The sequence below is a fragment of the Castor canadensis genome, chromosome 5, assembly GCF_047511655.1.
Source record: "Castor canadensis chromosome 5, mCasCan1.hap1v2, whole genome shotgun sequence".
In the NCBI taxonomy this organism is placed as follows: domain Eukaryota; kingdom Metazoa; phylum Chordata; class Mammalia; order Rodentia; family Castoridae; genus Castor; species Castor canadensis.
This window is the reverse complement of record NC_133390.1, coordinates 162400526-162426377: the sequence shown is the minus strand read 5'-3', so window position 1 is coordinate 162426377 and position 25852 is coordinate 162400526.

Below are 25852 nucleotides of genomic sequence, written 5' to 3'. Positions count from 1 at the left end.
AATGTAAAAAGAAAGGATATGCACCAGCTCCTCCCATTGAAATTACCTCTAGAGTGGAAAGATGGAGAAGAAAAAGGACGGAGTGGCCATCCCTTTATATCTATAACATTTTCTTTTTTCAACTAATTAATCCAAAAGTAGCAAAATATTATTTGCTCAATCTAAGTGATAGATAAATGGGTTCCAATATCATCAATTCTCTATTATTTTCTGTATATTTAAATAGTAAATAATTAATTCAGCTTTGAGTTTTTGTGGTGTTTTTTGGGAGAGAGGGCTTTGCTAGAGATCAAACTGAGTGCCTTGTGCATGCTATACAAGCATTCATGCTGAATTACAACCCAGCACTTAGGTTTTGAGACAAGGTCTCACTATGTAGCCCAGGCTGGCCTCAAACTCGTGATCCTCCTGCCTCTCTGCCTACAGAGACCTAGGCATTAGAGGCTTGCACCACCATACTTAGCACACAACTAATTTTTAAAAGGAAAAATCTTATAGGAAGCCATAAGACTAGAATAAGGAGAACAGTCAGAAATCTGTAGCAATAATGCAGAGAGAAATAGATATTAGCAGAGACATTTAGGATGCCAGGAGAGGTAAAGTGGATTGAGTTGAGAGGAGTGTTCATTTGGTAGGTAGTATTAAGATTACTGATTGATTACATGGAGTGGCTAAAAGAAAGAAAAGAGTCCATTAAGGTCTGGGCATAGTAGTACATACCTGCAATATGAGCTACTAGGGAAACAGAGAGCAGGAGGATCAGTTAGAGGCCAGCCCAGACAAAAAATTAACAAGACCCTATCTCAACACACAAGTTGACATGGTAGTACGTGCCTGAAATCCCAGCTACAAAGGAGGCAGAGGTAGGAAGATCACCACCTAGGCTAGCCCCAGATAAAAGGCATGAAACCCTATGTAAAAAGCAAAACGAAAGCAAAAAGGACTGAGGGTAAGGTATGAGGCTCAAGTGGTAGTGCACTTGCCTAGCAAGCACAAGACCCTGATTTCAAACCCCAGTACTACAAAAAAAAAAAATGCTATGCAAACTTTAGACAGGCCATGGTGAATGCTTGACGGCCTCTGACTGTGAGTAAGAGGAAGAGTTGACTGGACGGCAAATAATGATTATGTTCAGGAGATATCAAACAAAACTGTCCTTGGTTCTAGTAATCAGACCAAGATCAAGATTGGAGGTTCTTAGAATGTAGTTTGTAGAAAGAGGCTAAGAATGGATCCCTGAAGCACCATACAGTGAAAGGTCTTGGAGCAAGAGAGGAACTTGCAAATGTGACTGAGAAGTGGTTAGAGAGGTGAAAGGAAAACAGAACATGGAGCCCCATGAACAATAAACAAAGAAAGTTCCAAAAGAAAATGGGAGTGCCAGTGATATCTGGTGTTCCATCAGGTGAAATTAGTTCCCCCCAAAAGTTCCCACTAGATGTAACAATATGCTCACTGGCCTGGCATCACTGAGATAAGAAAGCTGTGTTGTTATTCTGAGTGAGGTTAGCCTGGCCCAAAAGGCCAAAAATCGTATGTTCTCCCTCATATGCAGACATTAGATCAAGGGCAAACACAACAAGGGGATTGGACTATGAGCACATGATAAAAGCGAGAGCACACAAGGGAGGGGTGAGGATAGGTAAGACACCTAAAAAACTAGATAGCATTTGTTGCCCTCAACGCAGAGAAACTAAAGGAGATACCATAAAAGCAACTGAGGCCAATAGGAGAAGGGGACCAGGAACTAGAGAAAAGGTTAGATCAAGAAGAATTAACCTAGAAGGTAACACACATGCACAGGAAATCAATATGAGTCAACTCCCTGTATAGCTATCCTTATCTCAACCAGCAAAAACCCTTGTTCCTTCCTATTATTGCTTATACTCTCTCTACAACAAAATTAAAGATAAGGGCAAAATAGTTTCTGCCGGGTATCAAGGGGGTGGGGGGGAGAGGGAGGGGGCAGAGTGGGTGGTAAGGGAGGGGGTGGGGGGAGGGGGGAGAAATGACCCAAACATTGTATGCACATATGAATAACAAAAAAAAAAAGAAAGCTGTGTTGACAAGTCTAGACACTTGCTTTGAAGTCACGCTGCCTGGGATCAAAGCCTACACTAAGGTGTGCCCTTGGATAAGTTACTCATTATCTCTATACCTCAACTAGGTGTTAACTTACTGTGCTAGTCAGTTTTTTTGTCACTGTGACAAAATATCTGAAAACAAATAAGGAAGGAAAGATTTGTTTGGGGTCGGTTTCAGAGATTTCAGTCTATGGTTGCTTGATCCCCTCACTGTGGGCTTGTGTTGAGTCGAACATCATGCTCACCTCATGGCAGCCAGGAAGCAGAGAGAGAGAGAACAGGAGACAAAATATACTCTTCAAGGGACATCCCACAATGACCCACTCCCTCAAACTAAGTCTCTCCTCCTAATGTTTCTACCACCTCCTAAGAGCACCACCAGTGGGAGACCAAGCCTTCAACACATGATTTCAGATCCAAATACAACATTCCACCTCTGGTCCCCAAAGCATTCATGCCTATTGCATAACACAAAATGTATTTAGTCCAAGAGTCCCCAAAGTCTTAACAATTCTAACATTGCTCAAAAGTTGAAGTTCAAAGTCTCCTCTAAGACTCAAGGCAATTCTTAGCTGTGAGTGCCTATGAAAATCAGAAAGCAAAGTGTATACTTCTAACAATACAATGGAACACATACAGGATAAACACTTTCAGAAGGGAGGAATAGGAGAATACCAAGGAAGGATTTGACCAAAGCAAGACCAAAACCAGCAGGAAAAACATCAAATCCTGTAGCTCCATACCCAGCAACCAGGGCACTTGGTGGCTTGGGCAGCCCCACCCTTATGACCTTGTTGGCTGTAGCCCACACAGTTTCTTACGTGGGCTGGCACTGCTCACCGCCTGCAGTGTTCTTTGCAACACGTTACACATTCTAGCATCTCTAGCTTCCTGGGGTTTCCATTGCAGATTTGGCTTCTCTCTGACAGCTTTATGCATCACCCTCTCAGGGACTGTCTGCATGGATTCAACTCTGCTACATATTGCCTGGTCTATCAGGCTTTCCTATAAAATCTAGGCGGAAGCCTCCATGACCACACAACTCCTGCATTCTGTATGCCTGAAAAACCAGCATCACATGGACACCACCAAGGTCTACCGGCAGCTCAAACAATAGCCAGGCCCGCTGGAACCATGGCTACAATAGTCTCTGGGTGCCTGGGCAGCTGGGCATGGTGAACTGAATCCTGGGGAAACAACTTCCTAGGCACAAGCAGGGCAACCACTCTCTTCTCAAAGCAAAGTCTGTCAAATGAGTTACACCTTACACCCTTGAAACTGTACTGGGTGGAATCTGGTCAGTTTCAGAAATTCCCTTAAGGCACCTTTATATTGTCTCAGAGAAAAATACTTGGCTTCCGTTTAATGGTGCTGATCTCGTCAGCACCACATTTTCCTTGACGGCAACATTAAATAGGCTTCTTTTCTAACCAAACTGTAAGTTTTTCAAATCTTTATACTCTGCTTTATCCTTCTCATTCTCATGGGAACCCTTGCTAAAACAGCCAGCAATATCCATGCCCTCCTTGCATGCTGTTCTTCCTTGAAATTTCCTCCATCAGATAAGCTACATCACCTTTAAACTTGGCCTTATACCATCTCAGGGCATGGACAAAATGTAGACAAGTTCTTTGCCAGAATGTAACAAAATTGACCTGTAGTCCAATTCCAATAGAGTCCTTATTTCCATCTAAAACCTTATGAGCAAGATGGCCCAAACAATGTATGCACATATGAATAAATGAATAAACAATAAACAAAAAAACCCAAATAACAAGATAAATAAATAAATAAAATCTCATGAGCACAGTCTTTACTTTCTGCATTACTATCAGTGCTATGTTCTGAGCTTCACTGACAATATTCTAGGACTTCTCTAACCTGTATCTCCAAATTTTTCCAAATTTATCCCACAAGCCAGTTCCAAAGATTTCTAAACCACACGGCCAGGAATAGTTATAGTAACCTCGCTTCTCTAACAATTTTCTGTCTTCACTGTGATAAAATACCTGAGAAAAGTAAGTTGAAAGAGGAAAGAAGTATTTTGGTTCACCATTTCAGAGGTTTCAATCCATGGTCATTTGGCCCCTTCACTGTGGGCTTGCACTGAGACAGAATATGTTTATGAAAGGGTGTACTCAAATGAGGCTGGGTGGCTGAGCCATATTTAATACGTTTAGAAGTTGATGGAAAACCAGAGGGAAAGAAATTGAAGACTGTAGAGGTGGAGAGATTATTGATGGATTATCTGGGAGGCTGCAAGGTTGGGGTCCAGAGCAGCAAACCTCTTCTACATAGTGGGAAGGAGTACCATCAGGGTGGATGCAGGCTGAGATGCAGGTGAAGGTGGGAAACCAGGGTGAGGAACATTCATCCCTCCGTGACAGCTTCTGTTTTCTCAGTGACCCAGTATATATGATTATCTTTTCATTGTAAAAGGAGAGAGAGACGGGAGATCTGAAACCACCAGATAGTGTGAAGATAGGTACTTTGGAGAATGGGAGGGAAAGCCCAAAGGAGAGGCACATTTCTAGGTAGCAACAGGAACCCAGGTAAGGCTGGGTACCAGAAATTTGCAGAGCATCAGGCACAAACATGCAAGTATCCAAGTTAACACTTATCTCCAATGGTCTGCTCAGAGTTTTCTACATCTGGAAAGACAAAGGTTGCATGTTTTCTCTTACATGTGAGAGACACTAATAAATGAGAGACACTGGAGCAGGCAATATTCAAGCAACCAGATAGGCACCAGCTGGCATGAAGGAGGTCTGCTGGCAGGTGGCTGGGTCAAGTCACACAGTTGGCATTCAGTGGGATTGGGAGCGGTTACTGAGAAAGTGAGGAAGAACTGAAATTGAGTATCAGTGTACAGTCCTGGCCAGGCTGACTTGATGTTAAGCCCCAGAGCAATGAGCTGGGGATGCTTAAGACTGTCTGCCATAAGTCAGACTCAGGAGCCCTCATTTACACACCTTAGCATCTACCCAGAAATCTGGTTAAACATGCAAATGTCTTCTTCCCACACTTCAAGATTCCAGATCAGTAGATTAAAGATAGGAAACCTGCCTTCTGGCTCATACCCAAGTCTAGAAATCACTGCACTGATCCTGGAGCCCAGCTCGTCCTTCATCCTGCAGGGACCTTGAGCTGTGTGGTAGCGAGGACTCAGACAGGGATAGCACCCATCTGAAGAGCTGAGGAAGCTGGAGGGCGGGGGGACCCAGAGCATCCTCCAAGATGTGAAGGGGTTAAAAAAAGCACTGGGAACCTGCATACTTTTATTACATTATAGGATGTTATTGCATTATAAATAATGCCACAGGATGCATTATTTATACATTTAATATTGGGCTTGCTTATAAGTCAGATCTCTTCACTTTTAGATAAATACCCCGTCTGCAGTCCACCTCTAGCAGCCATGCAGAGACAGGAGAATGGAAAGGCACCATGCACTCTGCTCTCTCAGACAGCGGAGGGAGAGCAGACACATGTCAGAGACAGCAAAAACCCTGTGATGGGAAGCAGATAATGTCTTTATGAAAACTAACAGATGGCTCTTTTGAAAGCCCTTTCAGTTTCCCTCAATTCTGATAAGAGCGGGTAAGCAAGATACATTGGAGAAAGCTTTATGGGCTTGTACTTATTGTTCTAAGAGCCCAGAGAAGAGGAGACAGAGAGGCCAAGAGCATGTGGTAGCATGGGGGGAGTAAGAGTGGAAGATGCCTGTCTCCTCTACATTGTAACCTTGCTGCTGGCATAGATCGGGACGTGAAACTGGACTCTTTCCTCAGTTGCAAAAGGGAGGCAATGATAACTGTTGTCTCTAATTTGTGCAAACATTTGTTCAATCAGAATATTTATCATGGCAGGTTTCATGTGCCTTCCTGAGCTAAAGGAGATCAGAGATGAGTAAGACTAGGCGGGCATATTCTGCCCAGGGTATTACAGAGGCTTGGTGCCAGGGGCAGGCACCCCCCACTGTGCCCAGGCGTTTCTACTCAAAGGCCTATGCCAAGCGTATTCTGTCCACAGTCCCACCGAGACCCTGCCTACTGTGCATAAGATCCCTTGTGCCCAGAAACTTCAGCACTGTGCGTTCTGCACATTGACTCTTCTAGGGGAACAGAAGTTCCCACGCAGCACAGCACTCCCACGAGGAAGGTGCATCTGGTGCTTCTGGTGCTTCTGGCAAAGAAGCAGAGTAACCAGTAAGAACCAACAGAACCATCTTCATAGTGACAAAAAAATAGGACTCCTTAGGACCTGCAGGGCACTGCTGCCAGCCACAGCCCCATCTGAGAAAGTGCAGGGAGTGCATCATTCTTGGGAGATGCCTCCCTGTGCTTCTCATCACACTGCAGTGACATGCCATCAGAGCACACACCTAACAAAAGACAGCACCCAGATTATAACAATACCTACAAATAGTCAGGGGCTTGGGAGAGGGGAAAGCTACAAGCAGGGGAGGGGCAGTGTGACACTGACAAATTGAGGACTCAAACTTTAGAACCCCTCCCCAGAGATAATATTCAGATATCTAAATTCTACCCCTCCACCTCCTGCCACTCTCCCACCCTGCACTGGAAAAGAAGCAGAAGGTGGTAAACTGACACCATACCAGAGTCAGGAATCCAACTAGACTGTCACTTGATGAACTGAAGGTCTTGGACACTGAGTGAGGGAAAGCACCCACTCAGAAGAGCACAGAATATTAAAAGAGAGAGAGAGAGAGAGGGAGGAGTACAGAAAATTTTGACATTTTCTTATATGCCAATTTATTTTTGTCACTGTTAAGCTTTTGAGTTTATAGTTTTTTTGTTTTGTTTTATATTTGTACATCTGAGAAGGGTAATTTTGCTCTCTCTTTCTCTCTAGTTCTGATTTTTTCTCCTTCCTTTTTTCTGCAGGCCTCACAAGACAGCCACAAAACCTGCCTGTCAGTATTCAATTTTACTCCATTTCTTCCCTTCCCTTCCATCACCCTTCTGTTTTATACCCCCACCTCCCATCTACAACTAGAACTGCTTTCTACCTCATATTTTCTTCCTTCTCTGTTGACTCATCCATAATCTTTCTTGGTTACCTAGACTTTCAGCTGGTAAACCAATCACCAGATCATCTTTGTTTCTTTAGCTTGTTTATGTTTGTCTGTCTCCTAGTTCTCTCCATCTCTCTTCCTTCTCTCCCCCTCAACATGACATTAACTACATTAATTAGATAGATCTCTTTTACCTACCTCACTTCACTTTTTCATTAACCCCTTCTATTAAGCTTAGCTGCCACCTCTTTCTGGCTTATAAAAACATATACCTTGCATTATCCACTAGAACTTTTTCCTCCCCATTACCACCCTTACTACCTTAGGTCTTTCTAGATCATGAAGATTCATCCTTGCTCCAATATATCTCTAAAGATACTGGAGCAGCAACAATGATTGATCTTCTTTAGGGATTGCCACAATGTCAAGACTGTGGTTTATCAACTTGATAGCTTTAACAGCTAAGCTTCCTCTCCCTGTGTGGAGTAGGGGGTGGCACCCAGCATCTTGAGAACAGAAGCTGAACATTTGACTACTGACTCACACACCACCAGTCTAAAGACAAGAAAATATACTACAACCCAGCCACTACACATTCTTAAATAATCTTTGAGAAAGTACCAACTAAAGTTGAAATTCACAACCAAAAATGATCCCAGATGCATAAATCCCAATAGAGAAACATGAAACAACAAGGCAACAGCTCTCCCACAAAGCCTAACAACCCCACAATGAAAGCCTCAAACCATGGTAAAGCCAAAGAAATAATAACCAATGAATTCAAAACAGCAATGATTAAAAATGATGAATGAATTCAAACAGGAGGTATATAAACAAATGAATGAATTTGAACAGGATACAAATCAACAACTAACTGAACTAAAAGAGAATTCAAACAGATGAATGAAATAAAGAAGACAATGCAGGATATGAAAGGGAAATTCAGCAAAGAGCCTTAAAAAAATCAAATTGAAAGTCTTGCTAGCAAAGTGACACAGGTCGGAAAAAAGAATATCAGGGATGGAAGATAAAGTTGATGAATTAGGTCAATCAGTAAAAGACCATGAAAAATTACTACAAAAATATGAATGGAATATCCAAGACCAAACCTATGAATCATGGGCATAGAAGAAGAAGAAATACAGACTAAAGGCATACATATCTTATTCAATAACATAATAGTATAGAACTTTCCCAATCTTAAGAACAGGAGTGACATCCAAGTAGAGGAGACTTTCAGAACATCAAACAGGCAAGATCAAAAAAGAAACACCCCAAGATAAATTATAATTAAAACACTAAATATGCAGAACAAAGAAAGAATTTTAAAAGCTGCAAAAGAGGAGTAACTAGTCATATGCAAAGACAAACCCATCAGAATAACAGCAGATTTCTCAACACAAACTCTAAACGTAAGGAGGACATGGAATGATTTATTTCAAGCCCTTAAAGAAAACAACTGTCAACCTAGACTAGTTTACCCAGCAAAACTATCCATCATAATTGAGGGAGAAATAAAAACTTTCCACAATGAGCAAAAACTAAAGGAATTCATGACCACTAAGCCAACAATATGTAAAATACTTAATGGAATTATACACATAGAAGAAGATGTAGCCAACCAAGAAAATGAAGGAAAGAATAAACCCACTAACCAAGCAGATCTGCAAACAATGTATAGGAGGAAAGTAAACATCAGAAAAACAACAAAATGATTGGCCTTAAATTCCCAGCCAAAGACAAAGAATTGGAAATTGGATTAAAAAGCAAGACCCTTTTGTTGTTTACAAGAAATGCAACTCACCAACAAAGACAAACTTTGGGTTAGAGTGAATAGTGGAAAAAGACCTATCAAGCAACTCCTCCCAGAGTAGCTATACTCATTTATAATAAAGCAAATTTCAGACAAAGACTAGTCAGAAGAAACAATGAAGGTCACTACATAATGATAAAGGGAGCAATCAATCAAGAGGAAATAACAATTCTTAACATATATGAACCAAACATTGGTGCACCCAACTACATAAAAAAAAAAAACACTACTGGATTCAAAAGCACAGATAGACTCCAACATAATAAGAGTAGAACAATTCAGTACTCTACTCTCTCCAATAGACAGGTCATCCAGACCAAAAAAAAAAAATCAACAAAGAAACCTCAGAATTAATTGACACTGTAGATCAAATCAAATGGATGTAACAGATGTTTACAGAGTATTTAATCCAGCTACAGCACAACACACATTTTTCTCAGCAACCCATGGAACTCTCTCCAAAATAGATCATATTTTAGGACAAAAAGCAAGTCTTAGCAATCATAAGAAAGTTGAAATCGCTCCCTGTATTCTATCATATCATAATGGAATAAACTAGAACTTGACAACAAAAGAAGCTACAGAAAATTTTCAAACACGGGAGGACTGAGCAACTCATTGTTGAATGACCAGTGGGATCATTGAAGAAATAAGGGAAGAAATCAAAAAGCTCCTAGAAGCTAATAAAAATGAAAATAAACCTTACCAGAACCTTTGGGATACAGCAAAGGCAGTGTGGACAGGAAAGTTTATAGCTTTGAGTGCCTATCTTCAAAAAAAAGATCACAAATAAATAATCTTTTTTTTATTGTGCTGGGTAGGGGTACACTGTAGCATTTACAAAGGTTCTTACAATGTATCAAATATATCATACTTAAATTAAATAATCTAATGATATACCTCAAGCCTTTAGAAAAATAAGAACAAGCTAAGCCCCAAACTAGCAGACAGGAAAAAATAAAAAATCATGGCTGAAATCAATGAAATTGAAACAAACAAACAAAAAAACTACACAAAGAATCAATGAAACAAGAAGTTGGTTCTTCAAAAGGGAAAATAAGATTGATAAACTCTTAGCCAATCTGACTAAGAGGAAGGAAAAGACCCAAATTAAAAGGGATATCACAACAAATACCTATAAAATCCAGAGGATCATTAGGGAATACTTTGAAAACCTACATCCAAATAACCTGGAAAATTTAGAAGAAATGGAAAAATTTCTAGATGCATTTGAACAACCAAAACTGAACCAAGAAGCGATAAGCCCCCTAAATTGATCTATAACAAGCAATGAGGTTGAAGCAGTAATAAAGAGTCTCCCAACAAAGAAAAGCTCAGAACCCAATGGATTTACTGCCAAATTCAACCACCATTAAAAAACTAATACCAATACTCCTCAAATTTTTCCATGAAAAAGAAAGAGAAGGAACACTACCAAACTCATTCCATGAAGCCAGTCTTATACTCATTCCAAAATTGGACAGGGGCACACACAAAAAAGAGAAAATTATAGGCTAATCTCATTAATAAACATAGACACAAAAATTCTCAGTAAAATACTTGTAAACTGAACTCAACAACACATCAAAAGGACCATGCACCATGATCAGGTCAGTTTCATTGTAGGGATGCAAGGGCTGTTAAACATATGCAAATCAATAAATGTCATACAGCATATAAACACAGTCAAAGACAAAAATCACATGGTCAATAGGTGCAGGAAAGCCTTTGACAAAATTCAACATCCTTTCATGATGAAGGCTCTCAAGAAACTAAGAATAAAAGGAATGTACCTCAACACAATAAAGGTTATACATGACAAACCTATAGCAAACATCATACTAAAAGGAAAAAACTGAAATTATTTCCTCTAAGGGCAGGAATAAGCAAGGGTGTCCACTCTCCCCACTCTTATTCAATATAGTTTTAGAATTCTTAGCCAGAGCAATAAGACAGTGGGAAGAAATAAAAGGGATTAAAATGGAAAAGAAAAAAGTCAAATTATCCCTTTTTGCAGATTATATGATCTTACACCTAAAAGACCCTAAATAGTCCATCAAAAACCTCAAAGACATCATAAACACTTTTAGCAAAGTAACAGGATACAAAATCAACAAACAAAAATCAGTAGCTTTTCCGTATACCAACAATGAACAAACAGAGAAAGAAATCAGGACCAATCACATTAACAATAGGCTCAAAAAATAAAATATCTAGGAATAAATTTAACAAAGGAAGTGAAAGACCTCTACAATGAAAACTATAACTCACTGGAGAAAGAAATTGAAGAAAACATCAGAAGATGGAAAGATCTTCCATGATCATGGATCAGAAAAATCAAGAGTGTGAAAATGGTTACACTACCAAATGCAATCCATAAGTTCAATGCACTCTCCATCAAAATTCAATGGCATTCTTCACACTGATAGAAAAATCAACCCTAAAGTTCACATGGAAACACAAAAGACCTAAAATAGCCAAAGCAATCCTGAACAAAAAGAGCAACACTGGAGGTATCTTGATACCTGACTTCAAACTTTAGTACAGAGCCGTAATAATAAAAACAGTGTCGTTCTGACACAAAACAAAAACATATATGAAGAGCAATGGAACAAAATGGAAGACCCAGACACAAACCCACAAGCTATCGCCACTTGATTTTTACACAGGAGCCCAAAACATTCATTGGAAAAAAGATAACCTCTTCAACAAATGGTGCTGGGAGAACTGGAGATACACCTGTAGAAAATCGAAACTAGATCCCAATCTCTCACCCTGTACTAGTGTCAATTCAAAGTAGATCAAGGATCTTAGTTTAAGATCTGAAGCTGTGAAACTGTTACAGGAAAGAAGAGGGAGTACACTGGAACATACAGGCGTAGGTAATAACTTCCTAGACAGAACTCAATAGTTCAGCAATTAAGAGAAAGGATCGAAAACTGGGGACTGTGTCAAACTAAAAAGCTCTGCACAACCAAAGAAACAGTCACTAGACTGAAAAATGGGAGAAAATCTTTTCCAGCCATTCATCTGATGAGGCACTATTAATCAGAATCTACAGGGAGCTCAAAATTATAACCCCACACAGGAACAGCAACCCAGGGTGATGTCACAATGTACCCCCAGTACAATGATAATAAAATTAAAAAATGACAACCCATAAATAAATGGGCAGATGAACTGAACAGATAATTCTCAAAAAAAAAGTAGAAATGTCCAATAAATACATGAAGAACTGCTCGCCATCCTTAGCCATAAAGGAAGTGCGAATCAAAACAACACTGAGAATTCACCTCACCCCAGTCAGAATGGCCATCAAGAACACAAAGAACAAATGCTGGTGAGGATGCAGGGAAAAATGAACCTGCACACACTGTTGGCAGGAATGTGAATTAGTGCAACCACTCTGGAAAGCAGTATGGCGTCTCCTCAAAAAACTAAATATAGACCTGCCATATAATCCAGTGAAACCTCTCCTGAGCATATACACAAAAGAATGTAATCCAGGATACAGAAGAGCCACTTGCACACCCATGTCTATTACAGCACCATTCACAACAGCCAAGCTTTAGAAACAACCCAGATGCCCTCAAATTATGAGTTGGTTGAAAAAATGTGGTACATACACAGAATGGAATATTATTCAGTCATAAAAATCAATGAAATTATGTTGTTTGCAAATAAATGGATGGAACTGGAGATCATCATGTTAAGTGAAGCCAGGCTCAGAAGGACAAAGGTCACATGTTTTCCGTCATATGTGAAAGCTAGACCTGTAAGATAAATGTGTACATAAATACATATGTGATCTTACATGCATATATATGTATGTATAGATAGATAGATGATAGATATAGATGATAGATAGCTAACATGATTGTAATCGTCTGTCTGAGGGGACAATAGGGAGGCAGGAGAGGAAAAGAAAATGGTAGAGAATGAATAATATTGAAAGACATCACATCTGTATATGAGGATAGTATAAAAATGCACTGAAAGCTGTTCAATAATAGGGGAAAAGGGCGGTAGAGAAAGAGTAACCCTTGTTCTACAAGGGGAGAGGATGGAAGTGGAAGAGAGATGGAAGGGGTGACTCTAATTAAGATATATTGTAAGCACATATGAAATGTCACAATGAATCCTCTGTACAACTAATGTATGCCAATAAACAAAAAAGGCCAGCCATGTTGAGGGACTCTCCATGTGTTTGGAGATGGATTCACTAAAACATGGCTACAGTCACTCATGGTATAGAGCACTCTACACCAAAAGCCAAGACAGTAAGCTATAGAGCCTTGTAGAGTTGAGGAGAGTGAGGCTGTACAGCCACGAAGTTTAACTAACGTGATTCTTATTTTAATTAAACCTAACTACTATCAGTCATGTGTCAACCAGTCTGTCTGCAAGTATGTATTGAGCATGAAGTTGGTGCCACACTCCATTCCAGATACTGGGGTCACAGCAGAGGCCAAGACAGGCTGGGTGGGTTCCAGCCCTTGGAGAACTCACAGCCTGACAGGAAAGACAGGAGCAACAGGATAACCGAAAGCACTAAAGAGAAATGAACCAGAACAGAGAAGACTTCTCTAAGGAGGGGATGTTTGCACTAAGTTGTGAGTGATATCAAATGAATATGGGAGACATATTGGGGAGAGGGGCTTTGCTGAGGCCTTGAAGGATAAGTGGGATTTGTACATGTAGGGTTGGAGAAAAGATATTTACCAGACTGAGGGATATAGATGTCCACAGACATCCAAGGTAGAAGAAGGTGTATACTAAAGTGGATGGAAAAGAAGATACTACAAAGATGGGGGTTATTAGGGAGCTGGGGGCCATATGAAGGGATCTACAGGACATTCTGAGAGGTTTGCAGCTCCAAGAATACAGAACTAATTCTTTGGCAGTGCTCTGACACAGGCAAGGGGAGATGCTGAGACCAGCAGAGCACAGTCAGCTGAAAGTAAGACTGCCAGCTATGGACTGGAGCCAAGGGAAAGAATGGGGATAGAAATCCATCACAGAGCTTCCCCAACCACCCAAGTCATCACATCTCACTCCTCGCTTTCTCCTTAGCTTTCTCACTAATGCAGAAGTTCTGTAAGTATTTGGGATAGTATCATGGCAATGAGTTTCCTTAATTTTTTCTGTCAGACACCTAACAAAACCCAGAAGCACACGCACAAAGAGAGAGAGAGTGAACTTGTGAGACAGGTTTTTAGTTCAGTTCACAGCATTGTTCAATTGTACTGTGATTATGATTTTAAAAGGCGTCATCATCAGGAGAAGCTGGTGAAGCTGGGAGTATGGGAATTCTTCAAATTGTTTTTGCAACTTCAACAGGAAGGTATAATTAGTTCAAAATAAAAAACTGAGAAAACCACCAAATAAAAAAACACAATGATTTGGCATCTTTACCCCTACAAGTGACAACTTCCACTGGCAAATGAACGAAAAGGTCAGGTCAGTGGTGCATGGTGGAGAGACAGCTACCAGTCAGCATGTCCCAACATCACCAGCCACACTCCAGCTTTTCTCTCAACAGTATTCTTTTCATCTCACCAATCTCATTTCCACCCCTGCTCAATACCCCTCAATGGCTCCCTGTGCCACTTAGTCTAGACCACCAGACTTCTTGGAGAAGCTTTAACGTTCTTCATGACTTGACCTCTGCAGACCTTGTCTCCTATGTGGATTCTTGCTCTCATTACTCCAATTATACTATTCTGTTTTATTTCTCTAAATGTCTTTGGCTTTGTGCCTCCACCAGGTATTTGCCTAGCCTATGTCTTCTGCTCATTACTCACAATCTTGGGCCCATTTGTCACCTTGTACAGCTAATGTCTCTGCTTCATCCAGAGTTTGGTTCATTACCATGCCCTTGACCTACCTTCAGTCTCCTCTTTTATATTCTTATGACAGGTGCCTCTCCTTGCCACTTCTCCCAGATAGATTTTGGCATGCTTTAAATCATGAGATTCTTTGGTTACTCTTCTCCTCCCTAGTCAAGTTGCATGAAAACAGAGTCTACTTCAAGGAGCTTCTATTTCATGCTGTAAAGTTTTGGGGCTCACTAATATCCAGGACCTAGCACAGTGCCCACTATGGAGCAGGAATACAGAGAATGGGAGCTGAGAAAGGAGAGAAAGGGAGCTAGAAAGAAAAAGGAGAGTAATGATGGGAAGGATACAGTCAGTCATGGAGAGGAGCAGAAATAAAAACCCACGCTAGAGAAGCAGGAGGTGTTATAGCCTTGAGGAATCCAGCCACACCTAGAAGCAAATTCTAAATGGGTCACAGCAAAAATAGTGGGAGGAGCTGGGTGGTGCACACCTATAATTTCAGCACTTAGGAGGCTGAGGCAAAAGGATCATGAGTTCAAGGCCAGCTTGGACTATATCGCAAGATCTTGTTACAAAAGACGAGAGAGAGAGAGAGAGAGAGAGAGGAGTATCCATGGGAGCAAGTACGCTGGGGTCTGGAAGCGGAGGAGACCTCAACCTAAAGAATCAAATCCCCAGCTTTTGAGAGGGCAGTTTAGAAGTGGAATCAGAGTGACCTGGGCTCCAACAGGGGTCACCAAAGAAGCAGTGGCTCTCAGTGACAACAGCAGTCTGTGGCACTCTGTTGTGCAATCACATAAATTTTGTAGGCTGACCCCAGAAAATTTCAGGTGCCAGGAAGACCCCTAAATAATGTCATGGACATTATTTATCATTTATATGTTAAAAATCCTAATCCTTAGTACCTCAAATCTTATGTGGGGAGAGGGAATTTACAGAGGTGATCAAAGTTAAACAAAGTCGTGGTGGGCCATCCAGTAGGTCTGGTGTTGCCAAAAGAAGAGATCAGGACACACACACACACACACAGAGGAAAGGCCAGGTGGAGGCACGTGAAGAAGGTAGCCATCTACAAGCCACAGAGAGAGACCTCAGAAGAAGCCATCCTGCCAACACCTTGATCTCAGACTTGCAGCCTCCAGAATGGTGAGAAAATAAATGTCTATTGTTTAAGCTGTACAGTCTGTGAGAGTTTGTTATGCAAGCCTAAGAGAGCTGACACAAATGCCAACTCATGGATCCAGGGCACATCTTGAGACTGTCCTGGAGGAAGAGACCAGAGAAAGGCAGAGGAACAGAGCTGATTGCATTAGCTGTTGACAGTGTTGCCATCATTGTACATGTCATTGTTTTTCTGATGCTACAAGAGTTTATTGTATATTACAGGGAAAAAAGGAGAGGAGAGAGAAAAAGAGAGAGAGAGAGAATGTCACTCCTGATTCTTGCAGAAAAATAAGCCAACTCATGGGACCACCATTATCATCCCCTTGGCAACTAACTCTGACACCTTGGAGACTCACTTGACTTCTCTGACTCTTGCTGTCCTTGTGCACACATGAAGATAAATGATTGCCACTGTGTTCAGCCCCCAACTCCTCACTTGCAGTTTGAATCCTGATGTAACCAGGAGAGGCAGAAAGTGCATCCTTGCTGACCTGTGGTGAGGTGAGCCAAGGCCTCCCTCCCCTCTGAGCCACAATGTGTTCTCTCCTGCAGTTGCCCCAGCCTAGATCAGAGCCTTTCCTCAGGAAACCATGGTAATAAATATGATCTGAAGCAACTCCAGCTCTTACAGCCTTAATAAATGGGTTACCATAGTGGCAAATTCAGACACAGAGAGCATCTTTTCAATAACGGCTGAGAGGGTTATTAATAACATTAATGTAGTGCCTTACAGAGTCACAGCCTCACCGAGAGGGCCTCTCACCCTCCCCCAGCCCATCCCTCATAGAACTGGCCAGCAAACCTGCCCTGTTGAGGCCATTGTGTAGTTGTGGCCTGTGAGAAACAGAAATCCCATGGCTGAAGCAGAGTCTACAGGGCCCTGGGCAGGAATTCACAAGGGGACACACTCCCCCATTTGGCCACCTTGTGACCTTCCTGACACTCCTTTCCACAGGCAAGAGGATGGGGCAGCACAGCATAGAGGGTAAGGGGGTGTGTTTTCATAGTGGAAAGACCTGGGCCCCAATCCCAGCTGAATTCTCACCAGGGTCCGGCTATATGATTTAACAGTCCTCATGGTCTTACCCTGGTTACATACTGCCCACAGCATGACGGTCATCAGAGAAACTCACTGAATACGTCAAGCTGTTCACGTTCTCAGTCCATGACAAAGTTGGGCTTTCTTATTGTGGAGCCAATAAAATCTGAACACATGTCACTTTGAGAATGGGCACTTACTCGCCCTTAGGAAACTCTCCAGAGCCTTCCTTTCCCTTATGACCTTTCAATATGTTGGCTGCTCCCCTGGGTCCCGGGATGAGCCACAAATTGTCCTCATAGGCCTATGAGGACAGAAAGCATGGTCAAGAACACAAACCTTGTTTCAATCCAAGGATCACAAACATTTTCTGGCTTCAAGAGTCAGACAGTCTCTGTTGCAACTATTCATCCCTGCCATTGTAGAACAAAAGCCGGCCTAGACAACCCACAGACAAATGGGCACGGCTGTGTTCTAATAGAATTTGATTTATAAAAACAGGCAGTGGGCAGGGTCCAACCCACAGGCCATCCATAGTTTACTGACCCTTGTTTGAATCCATGCCTGTACTGACTGATTGGCCCTATCCCCTTCCAACATCCTAGACTGTTTATCAGTTCATTTGTTACCCACCTTCCCCAAGTACAATGTGCACAGATAAAGGTTAGGAGTCTATTGTGTCCCTAGCTGCCTGAAAGTATCTAGAATAGAGTGAGCAATCAATTCATTTTCTTAATAAATAAGTGATACGTCATTAGCTGTGTGACCATAAGTAAGTTGTTTAACCTCTCTGAGCCTCAGTTTATACGACTGTAAAATGAGGAAGAACAACAGAGACAATCTTTCCAGGTTGCCAGGGATGCTCTGTGGGAAAATACCTGTTATGTGAGTGACATATAACATGTCCACGAGTCATGACTGATATTTTTTGCCATATCTGGAGCAACAGCTTCTGAGCCCATCTACAGGATACCTCTCTGCCCCCCACTGCCCAGGGTTCTCCTCTGTGAAATGGAGACACAGCTGCTGAAAGTCAAGGTTAATTAAGCTAGGTATGGATTTGCATGGCAAAAAGATAACTTTCTGCCTAGGGCTGTACCCTCTAAATCAGGAATTGGTATACAACCACCCAGAAGCCAATTCTGCAGGTCACCTATTTTGTAAATAAAATTTTATTGGAACACAGCCATGCTCACTTGCTTTGATGTTGTCTAAGACTTCTTTCACACCACAGAGGTAGAGCTGAATAGTTGCAACAGAGACTGTTGGCTCACAGGCTGAACTATCTATTCTCTGACCCCTTACAGAAAGTATTGCCAACCTCTGGTCCAAATGACCACAGCATCAAGAAGGACAAGGTTACATTGTCCTTCTCCCCCATGCTGGCATTCATGTGGCAGGCTTTCAGGATCCAAGTGCAGTGACCAACAGTTTTGTCTGCCAAGTTTTACTCCGTAAGCCTAAATCCAGGGCTACCACCTAGAGAGTAGTCCTAGTACTGTCCTGTCCATCTGTGTCCCATCCATAATGGGACTGCAAGGCTCTCTCTGTCACTCATCTAGTCATTTATTTAGTCATCTGGCAAAGATTTTCTGCACACCTATTATGTTACAGTCAACAAGACAGACTCCCTGCCCTAGAGGCAAGCTAGTCCAAACAAGGGTTGTACAGTACCAAGGATCATGCTATAAAGAAGTGCAAAGCAACCAGGCACAGTGGCTCACTCCGATAATCCCGGTTACTCCAGCAGCAGCGATCAGGAGGATTGTAGGTCTAGGACAGCCCCCAGACAAAAAGAAGATCATAAGGCCCAATCACAACAAATAAGCCATGTGTGGTGGGGCATACTGTAATCCCAGCTATGCGGGAGGCATGGATAAGAGGGTCCTGATCCAAGGCCAGCCCCAGGCAAAAAGCACAAGACCCTGTGTGAACAATAATAAAAAAATAACTAAACAGTAACTGTCAGTCTCTATGTTGCCTCTCTCCCACTCAGCCAATCATGACTCAAACAGGAAAATCACGTAACTCACCTCTCTCTACTCTCTGCTCAAAATGCTAAGGGCTTGAGGCATTTGTGCCTCCTTCATTCATAGGACAAACACGTGGGACGCGATCGCTCAGCGGCAGTGATGAGAAATGTCGTTCCTGTCTTCGCAGGACTGGTGGCATGTGGCACAGAGTAAGCGCTCCACAAACACAGGTGGGATAAGCTAAAGTCCCAGGGTCCTGCTGCTTGCCTCACAGCCATACCTTGTGGCTGGAGGCCTTTAGAAGCAACTAAGATTCACAAGTGGTCTCATCCTTATCCTGTCACCACCAGCTACGTGACATCAGACAAATCACTTAATCTCTCTGAAGGTAAACTCTCCACACAGATGGCATGGGGATGACACAGGATAGTGCCGTGTGCAAAGCAGCACCGGGCCTTAGAAAAGCAATAGTATTAGCAGCTAACGTCTATCAATGTCTAGCCAGCACCACGCCAGGCTCTTGGCACTTTACATCTATCAGCCTATGAGGTAGAACCATGATGGCCCTGGGCTACAACTGGGAAAACTGGCAGAGAAAAGTCGAGTAACTTGCTCACTGTCCCAAAGTTTCTATGTCCAATGTCAGCCAAAGAGTATCACGTCCATCTCTACCTGCTTCTTCCGGTACCTGCTGCAGAAGAAAATCCCCCTGCACCAACATGGCGCTCGGTTCCAATCGTCCCACTGGCTTGGCAGCCTTCTTCACCATCCATCTAGAATTTCACAGGCCCTACCTCCAGCTCCCTCTCAGCCCCATGGTTTCACACTGGGCTTTCTGGACCTTGAAATTCTGCCCAGGGGGCACCATGGAATCAAAGAGGCAGCTGCAAGGCTGAGATCAGAGGCTCAATTCCATACTACCCCAAGAAGCCCTCCTCTTGCTATCTTTCATGGACCATGACTTTATTCAGAAAATCAGTGGGGAATCAGCTCCTTCCTCCATCTTCAGGTCTTGGTCATACTGTCCAGGCTGGTCCAGCCTCAGGCTCTTTTTCTCCAACTCGCTCAGTACCTGGAGCCTGGCACATTAAGATTTGGAGCCCCTGGGTGACTTAGAGATGCTACCCCCCTCCTAGTGGCCTCATCCACTGTTGAATCCAGTCCCACTGCCCTCTGCTGTGTCATCAGGAAGTGAGCACCATGATAAGAAGCACTGGCTGTGGTCACTATATGTGGTCTTGGACAATCACCGGCCTCGCTGTGCCCCAGTTACTCATTCAAACATTGCAGGTAACAGCAACAACTGTTGCAGGAGCTGGAAAACTCCTGGGAGTAAGAGAGACCACCATGCAGAATGCCCAGTGCACAAAGAAAGTGGTGATTAGCGTTCACTGAAGTTTTACCTTCATGGAATATTAGAAACAAAAATAAGGATAACACCAACCTCTAACAATCTATGCCACATACTGCATAAGCCCCTCACCTGATGCTTTCTCTTTTTCTCTGCATAGCAACCCTTTAAGGCAGCCTCAATTGTGGGTCTGCAGGAAATTGTAGCACAGAGAGGCCAAGCAATTTATCCAAGATCACAAAGCCAATAAGTCACAAAGCTATATGTAAAGCCAGGCCTCTTCTATCCCTCAACTAAAAGGCTAGCACAAGACATCACAGACCCACATCACAGACCTTCACCCTCCATGAGCCTACTCGGCAACACTCTCCTGGGTGCCCAGCCTTCCTGGAGTTCCCAGGACCCTCTTGTCCAGTCTGGCACCCTTTGACCTCCTCCCTCTGCTTCCTGAGCCAGTGCCCGGGAAGTGACCCACTCCTAGCAGAGCCCCCGCAAAGCCCTCGACCTGACCCCCATGTAATGAAGGGAATTAATATGGCCGAGCCTCCAGCCCAGCCGAGCGGCTTCCCAGCAGCCCTCGCCAGGCCTCTAATTGATTAGGCCATAAAGCCTGGGCACTAAATTGAAAGGAGCTGCACTAATTCTCTTTTATGTTAAATTTCTGTCTTTCCCCTTTATCGAATCCCTCGTCCAATGTCCCCTTCCCTCCCCACCGTGGGCTTGCTGTGGGCCTGTTTTTTCCGTGCACAGATTAAGTACCTAATCAAAATCTTGTCTCCCCTAATGGCATAAAATTGAAAGATAGATATTGCACTTTACACAGCTGATTAAACACTCGAATGTGGCTAAATGCTTAAAGGGCTTGTTACATTAACTAACTCTGTCATCTGCCCACTGTCTTATAATTGCATGTGCTCGAGTTGCTTCGGGGGAGGCACAGCAGCATGGCTTTTGGGCTACCTCCTCCTTGGTGTGTCTCCCTGCCTCCCAGTCTTCTCCATCTACCATAGCTGAGCCAGGCTGAAGAGAGCCCAAGAATGTCCCCAAAGCTCCACTCTGACCTTGAGTAGCCTTGGGTGACCAAACTCCCTCCTGTGCTCAAGCCTGGAGCGCCTCCCCATTTCATGGCATTCCAGGAGAGCAAAACTCTTCCTATCCCTTGTCCCCAACTCCCTCCAGTGAAAAGCTTCTTGCCTCCAAGTATAAATATGCCCAGACAATTCCAGAAGGGAAGCATTGCATGCACGTGGCAGCAGTGACCTTTTGTCAACTTGGTATTACCTTTGGCCCCTGGCATTCCTCTCCTTTCATCCCAGACACCTAAACCCACTTTTGGAAACTAGGAACAGATAGCTGTGACAACAGAGGATGGCGAGGCTGGGAGAAGATGGGACCATTTAACACTGACCTGTTCCTGGACATCCTGACACTGTCTTTCTGTCTTAACTCAGCAGAGGACACCAGACCCTCAACTTCATGACTGGTAGGAGCTGAGACCCACACAGGAAACTGACCACCTGAGCTCCCACACCAAACTACCACAGGACAAGATCCTATCCACTGTGGCCCATGCCAGGGGATGAATGGCAGGCTGAGCTCAGTGCTCATGCTGGTGGAGATAGGGGAGACTTTCTCTATCATAGCTGCCAGCCCAGAGAAATGGAGCTTTTCACAAAAGAGTCATGGAATGTGGAAATTTCACAGTGAGATAGTGAAGGAAGACTGGAGGTGTGGAGTTAGATCACACACGGGTTCAACCTGTGCCTTTGCCATTGGTTTTCTCAGTGACTTTTGGAAAATTTCTCGATCCTTCCATGCTTCTACTTCTTCACAGGTAAAATGGGAACTCAGCATGCATCCATTTATGTGCCCAATTCTGAGTGACTCAGGGCAAAATCACAGGTCATTCCTCCCTTCATGGAGCTTACCGTCAAGAAGAGAGAGGTGAAAAATATGCACCATTGAATCATTGTGTAATACAATATTGTAGACCATGAAATTGTAATAAATGCAAAGTACAAAAACCTAACAAACAAACAACAGCCACACCCAGGGGCTCAGTTATAAAATCATGGGTGTTGGTGGCTACTTGAAACAGAATAATTAGGGGTGCATTCTCAAGGAGGGGACACTGAGCTGAGGCCTGAAGGATTAGAAAGAATCTGCCGCTTGGACCTCAGGAAGAAACATGGTTTGGTAGAGGACTATAAATCCAACAAATCCTGGACAAGACTGGGCTGGCCCTGGCCTGCAGTTAGCTAGACAAGAGTAGTTTTCAGTCCTGCCTCTATGCCTTCCCAGGTGTGTGCCCTTGAGCATCTGTCATCAGCTGGAGCCTCAGTATCTTCAACCATAAAGTGGGAAACACAACATGGAAGATCCAGTGAAAGACTATCTATCCTCCATCTGCCTCAGCAAGGACAGAAAGACATCCCACCCAGAGGCTCTACCCTGTTGAACTCATTCACGCATACCCCACTTAAAGGAGGAAGGAAATCTTTCCCGAGCCTTTTCTTTCTCTTTGTCTCTTTCTGTCTCCATCCTCTGGTCTCTACTTTTCAATACTCCCTCCTTCAGACTGGCTTCTCCCACTGAATGTTTTTGCCCAACTCCTCCCACCTGCCACCTGATAACTCAAATCAATTAGGTTGTCAAGATGCCAACTCCAGCCCCAACTAAACAGGAGCTTTGAGAGAAAATGCCTGCCAACACCCGACTCCTGTCTACATCTCTGAGTTAAATTCTTTGGGTTCTTTGGGATTGGGGTGTTGTTTGTTTGTTTATTTAGACATGATCTCAGTATGTAGCCCAAGCTGCCCTTGAACTCTTAATCTTCCTGCCTCATCCTCCCAAGTGCTTGAATTAGAGGCGCACACCACCACACCCCACCCTGAGTTAAATTCTTAAGAGGGAATTTGACTGGTCTCCCTATCTGACATCATCCAGTTCTCCCTCCATGGGAGGGACCCCCACCATCTGGGGGAATAGCTGCTCTGTCTGTGGGCACCTTCCATCCCTACCCAGCAGCCCCTCCCCAACTGCAGCCTTTGCAGAAAGTGCTCATCTCTCCATTGGGTCTCCTTTGTACAGCTCAGTTGAGGAGATTATGGGCTCCTCACTAAGTGCCTCTCATTAAAGATTCATGAAGGTACAATATATATTTTAATAAGGCAGGTTGTACAATACCAAACTCAACCACACAAGGCACATCACTAAGAGCTAAGGCCAGAGAGCTTCTGAGAACCAAATGTCAATGGCCAGGTGAAAGGAGTGCAGTGATCCATTGCCTCCTTTCTGGGTGTCCTGGACTCACCCTCTCCATGCCCCACTCTCTTTACCAGGCCCAAGGCAGCTGCCCACCCTGAAAGTGTGTGGTTAAGCTGCTTGTCCAAAGTCACACAGACAGTAGTACCTGAGGCAGGATTCAAACGTAGGTCCAACCAAACTCAAAAGCTTATGCTCTCAATCACTCAAAGCACTGCCTTTTGGGAAAAAAAATTTTTACCTTTTAATTAGTTGTGTGAGGGGAGTTCATTGTGATAATTTCATAGACACATACAGTGTACTTTAAACAAGTTCACCCCCTCTATTATATTCCCTTAACCTCCCCCAACCCCTGTCTTCCCCCTTTTTCAAAGTGTTTGTTGAGTTTCATGATGATATAAATATATATATATCAAACATATTTCTATCCTTTTCACCCCTAAGTATTCTTTCCTTTCTTCCTCCTCCCCACCACTGATCCTCCTATCCACCCCCTTTTTACATTCTTGTCCCATTAAAAGCACTGCCTTTTTACAGAGAAGCTATTACACACAGGCACCTCAGATCCTTTTTGGATGCACAGAAGGGGACAGAGGAGGGGATAAATAATTCTTTGTCAAGATGTGTACAAAGTCCCAGGAAACCTTCACACAGGACACACACTCCTGACTCATCTTCCTTAATATAGCTATGCATCATGCACAGACCCAAGCACTCACACATGCACACGTGTGCACACGCACTCATTCACTCATACACGTGCGTGAACACACACACGTTCACTTGTGCACACAGATGGGATCATCAGCCTTCCATATCTTCCCTGAACAAGAGGTTTCCTGGGACGTGGACTTTCAGTATGGGGGAAACAGGTTAGTTGATCAGCCTCAGCACAGGCGTGTGCATAGGCACCCCACAAGCCACACTTGTGCCCCCAGAAGTTCAGCCACACTAATGAGGTTCAGGCTCTGGTGGGCTGAATGGGGTTGAGGTTGGAAACGGGAGGAAAGAGGCACTGAAGAGTCTAACTTCAGTTCAGGGCTGTGCTGAGGTTGCTTCTTTGGTTTGTCCTCTCTGCCTTTCTGTCCCCTGCCCTGGCCCATCTTCCTTTACACATGGACATCCAAATGCTCCCTTGGACATCTCAGTTACCTTGCAAGTGTGTGCTTGAGAAGAATATGATTTCTGCTGTTGTTGGGTGAATGTTCTGTAGATGCCCACGGCTATTTAGCAGTGTGGTTATTTATTTCTCAAATATCTAGAAGTTTTTTCCCATTGAATTGTCTTTGCACTTTCATCAAAATCAGTTGTCCATACATGTGTGGTCTATTTCTGAAGCTCTAATTCTGCTATCTTTCTCTATTTTTTTTTCTATCCTGGTGCCAAGTAGCTTTATAATAAATGTTAAAATCGGATAACCTATCAATCTTCAAACTTCTTCCAAAGTTATTATGTAGATTTAGCACAGTTCCAATCAAAATGGACATACTAATTCATGAAGTCCTCTGCATTTCCATATGAATTTGAAAATTGGTATATTCATTTTGATTGGAGCTGTGTTAAATCTACATATCATTTTCAGGAGAATTGACTTCTTAACAATATCAAACCTTCTGACCCATGAAGAAGGCATATCATTCTAGTTAGGCTTTCTCTGATTTCTCTCAGCAACATTTTGGGGTTTCAAACTATAGATCTTTCATATCTTTTATGAGACTTACTGACAAGTACTTTTATATTTTTATTCAATAGTAGATGGCATTGCTTTTCAATTTCAATTCATAATTACTCATTACTTACAGAGCACAACTGATTTTCATGATCAGTCTTGTATACTGTAACCTCATTAAGCTCATTTGTTAATTTTATTGATTTTTCACTATTATTTTTGTTTTTTCTTTCATTGACTTTCATTCTGAACTTTATTATTTCCTTTCATTTTCTCACTTTGGGTTAAATTCGCTTTCTTTTCTAATTTCTTAACGTGGAAGTTGAGGTCATTGATTTGAGATGTCTCTTCTTTTTTCAATACCAGCATGTAATGCTATCAGTTTCCCCTAAGTACCGCTTTAATCTCATTGCACAAATTCCATGTTTTGTTTTGATAGAAAAACTTTCTTACTTCTTCCTTTGATACATAGCTAGAAGTATGTCATTTGGTTTCCAAATATTTGAGAATTTTCCAGAGACCTTTTTGTTGTGGATTTCTAATTTAATTCCATTTTAACTAGAGAACATACTGAAATCCAGAGAACATGACTCAAATCCTTCCTTATTTTGAAAACT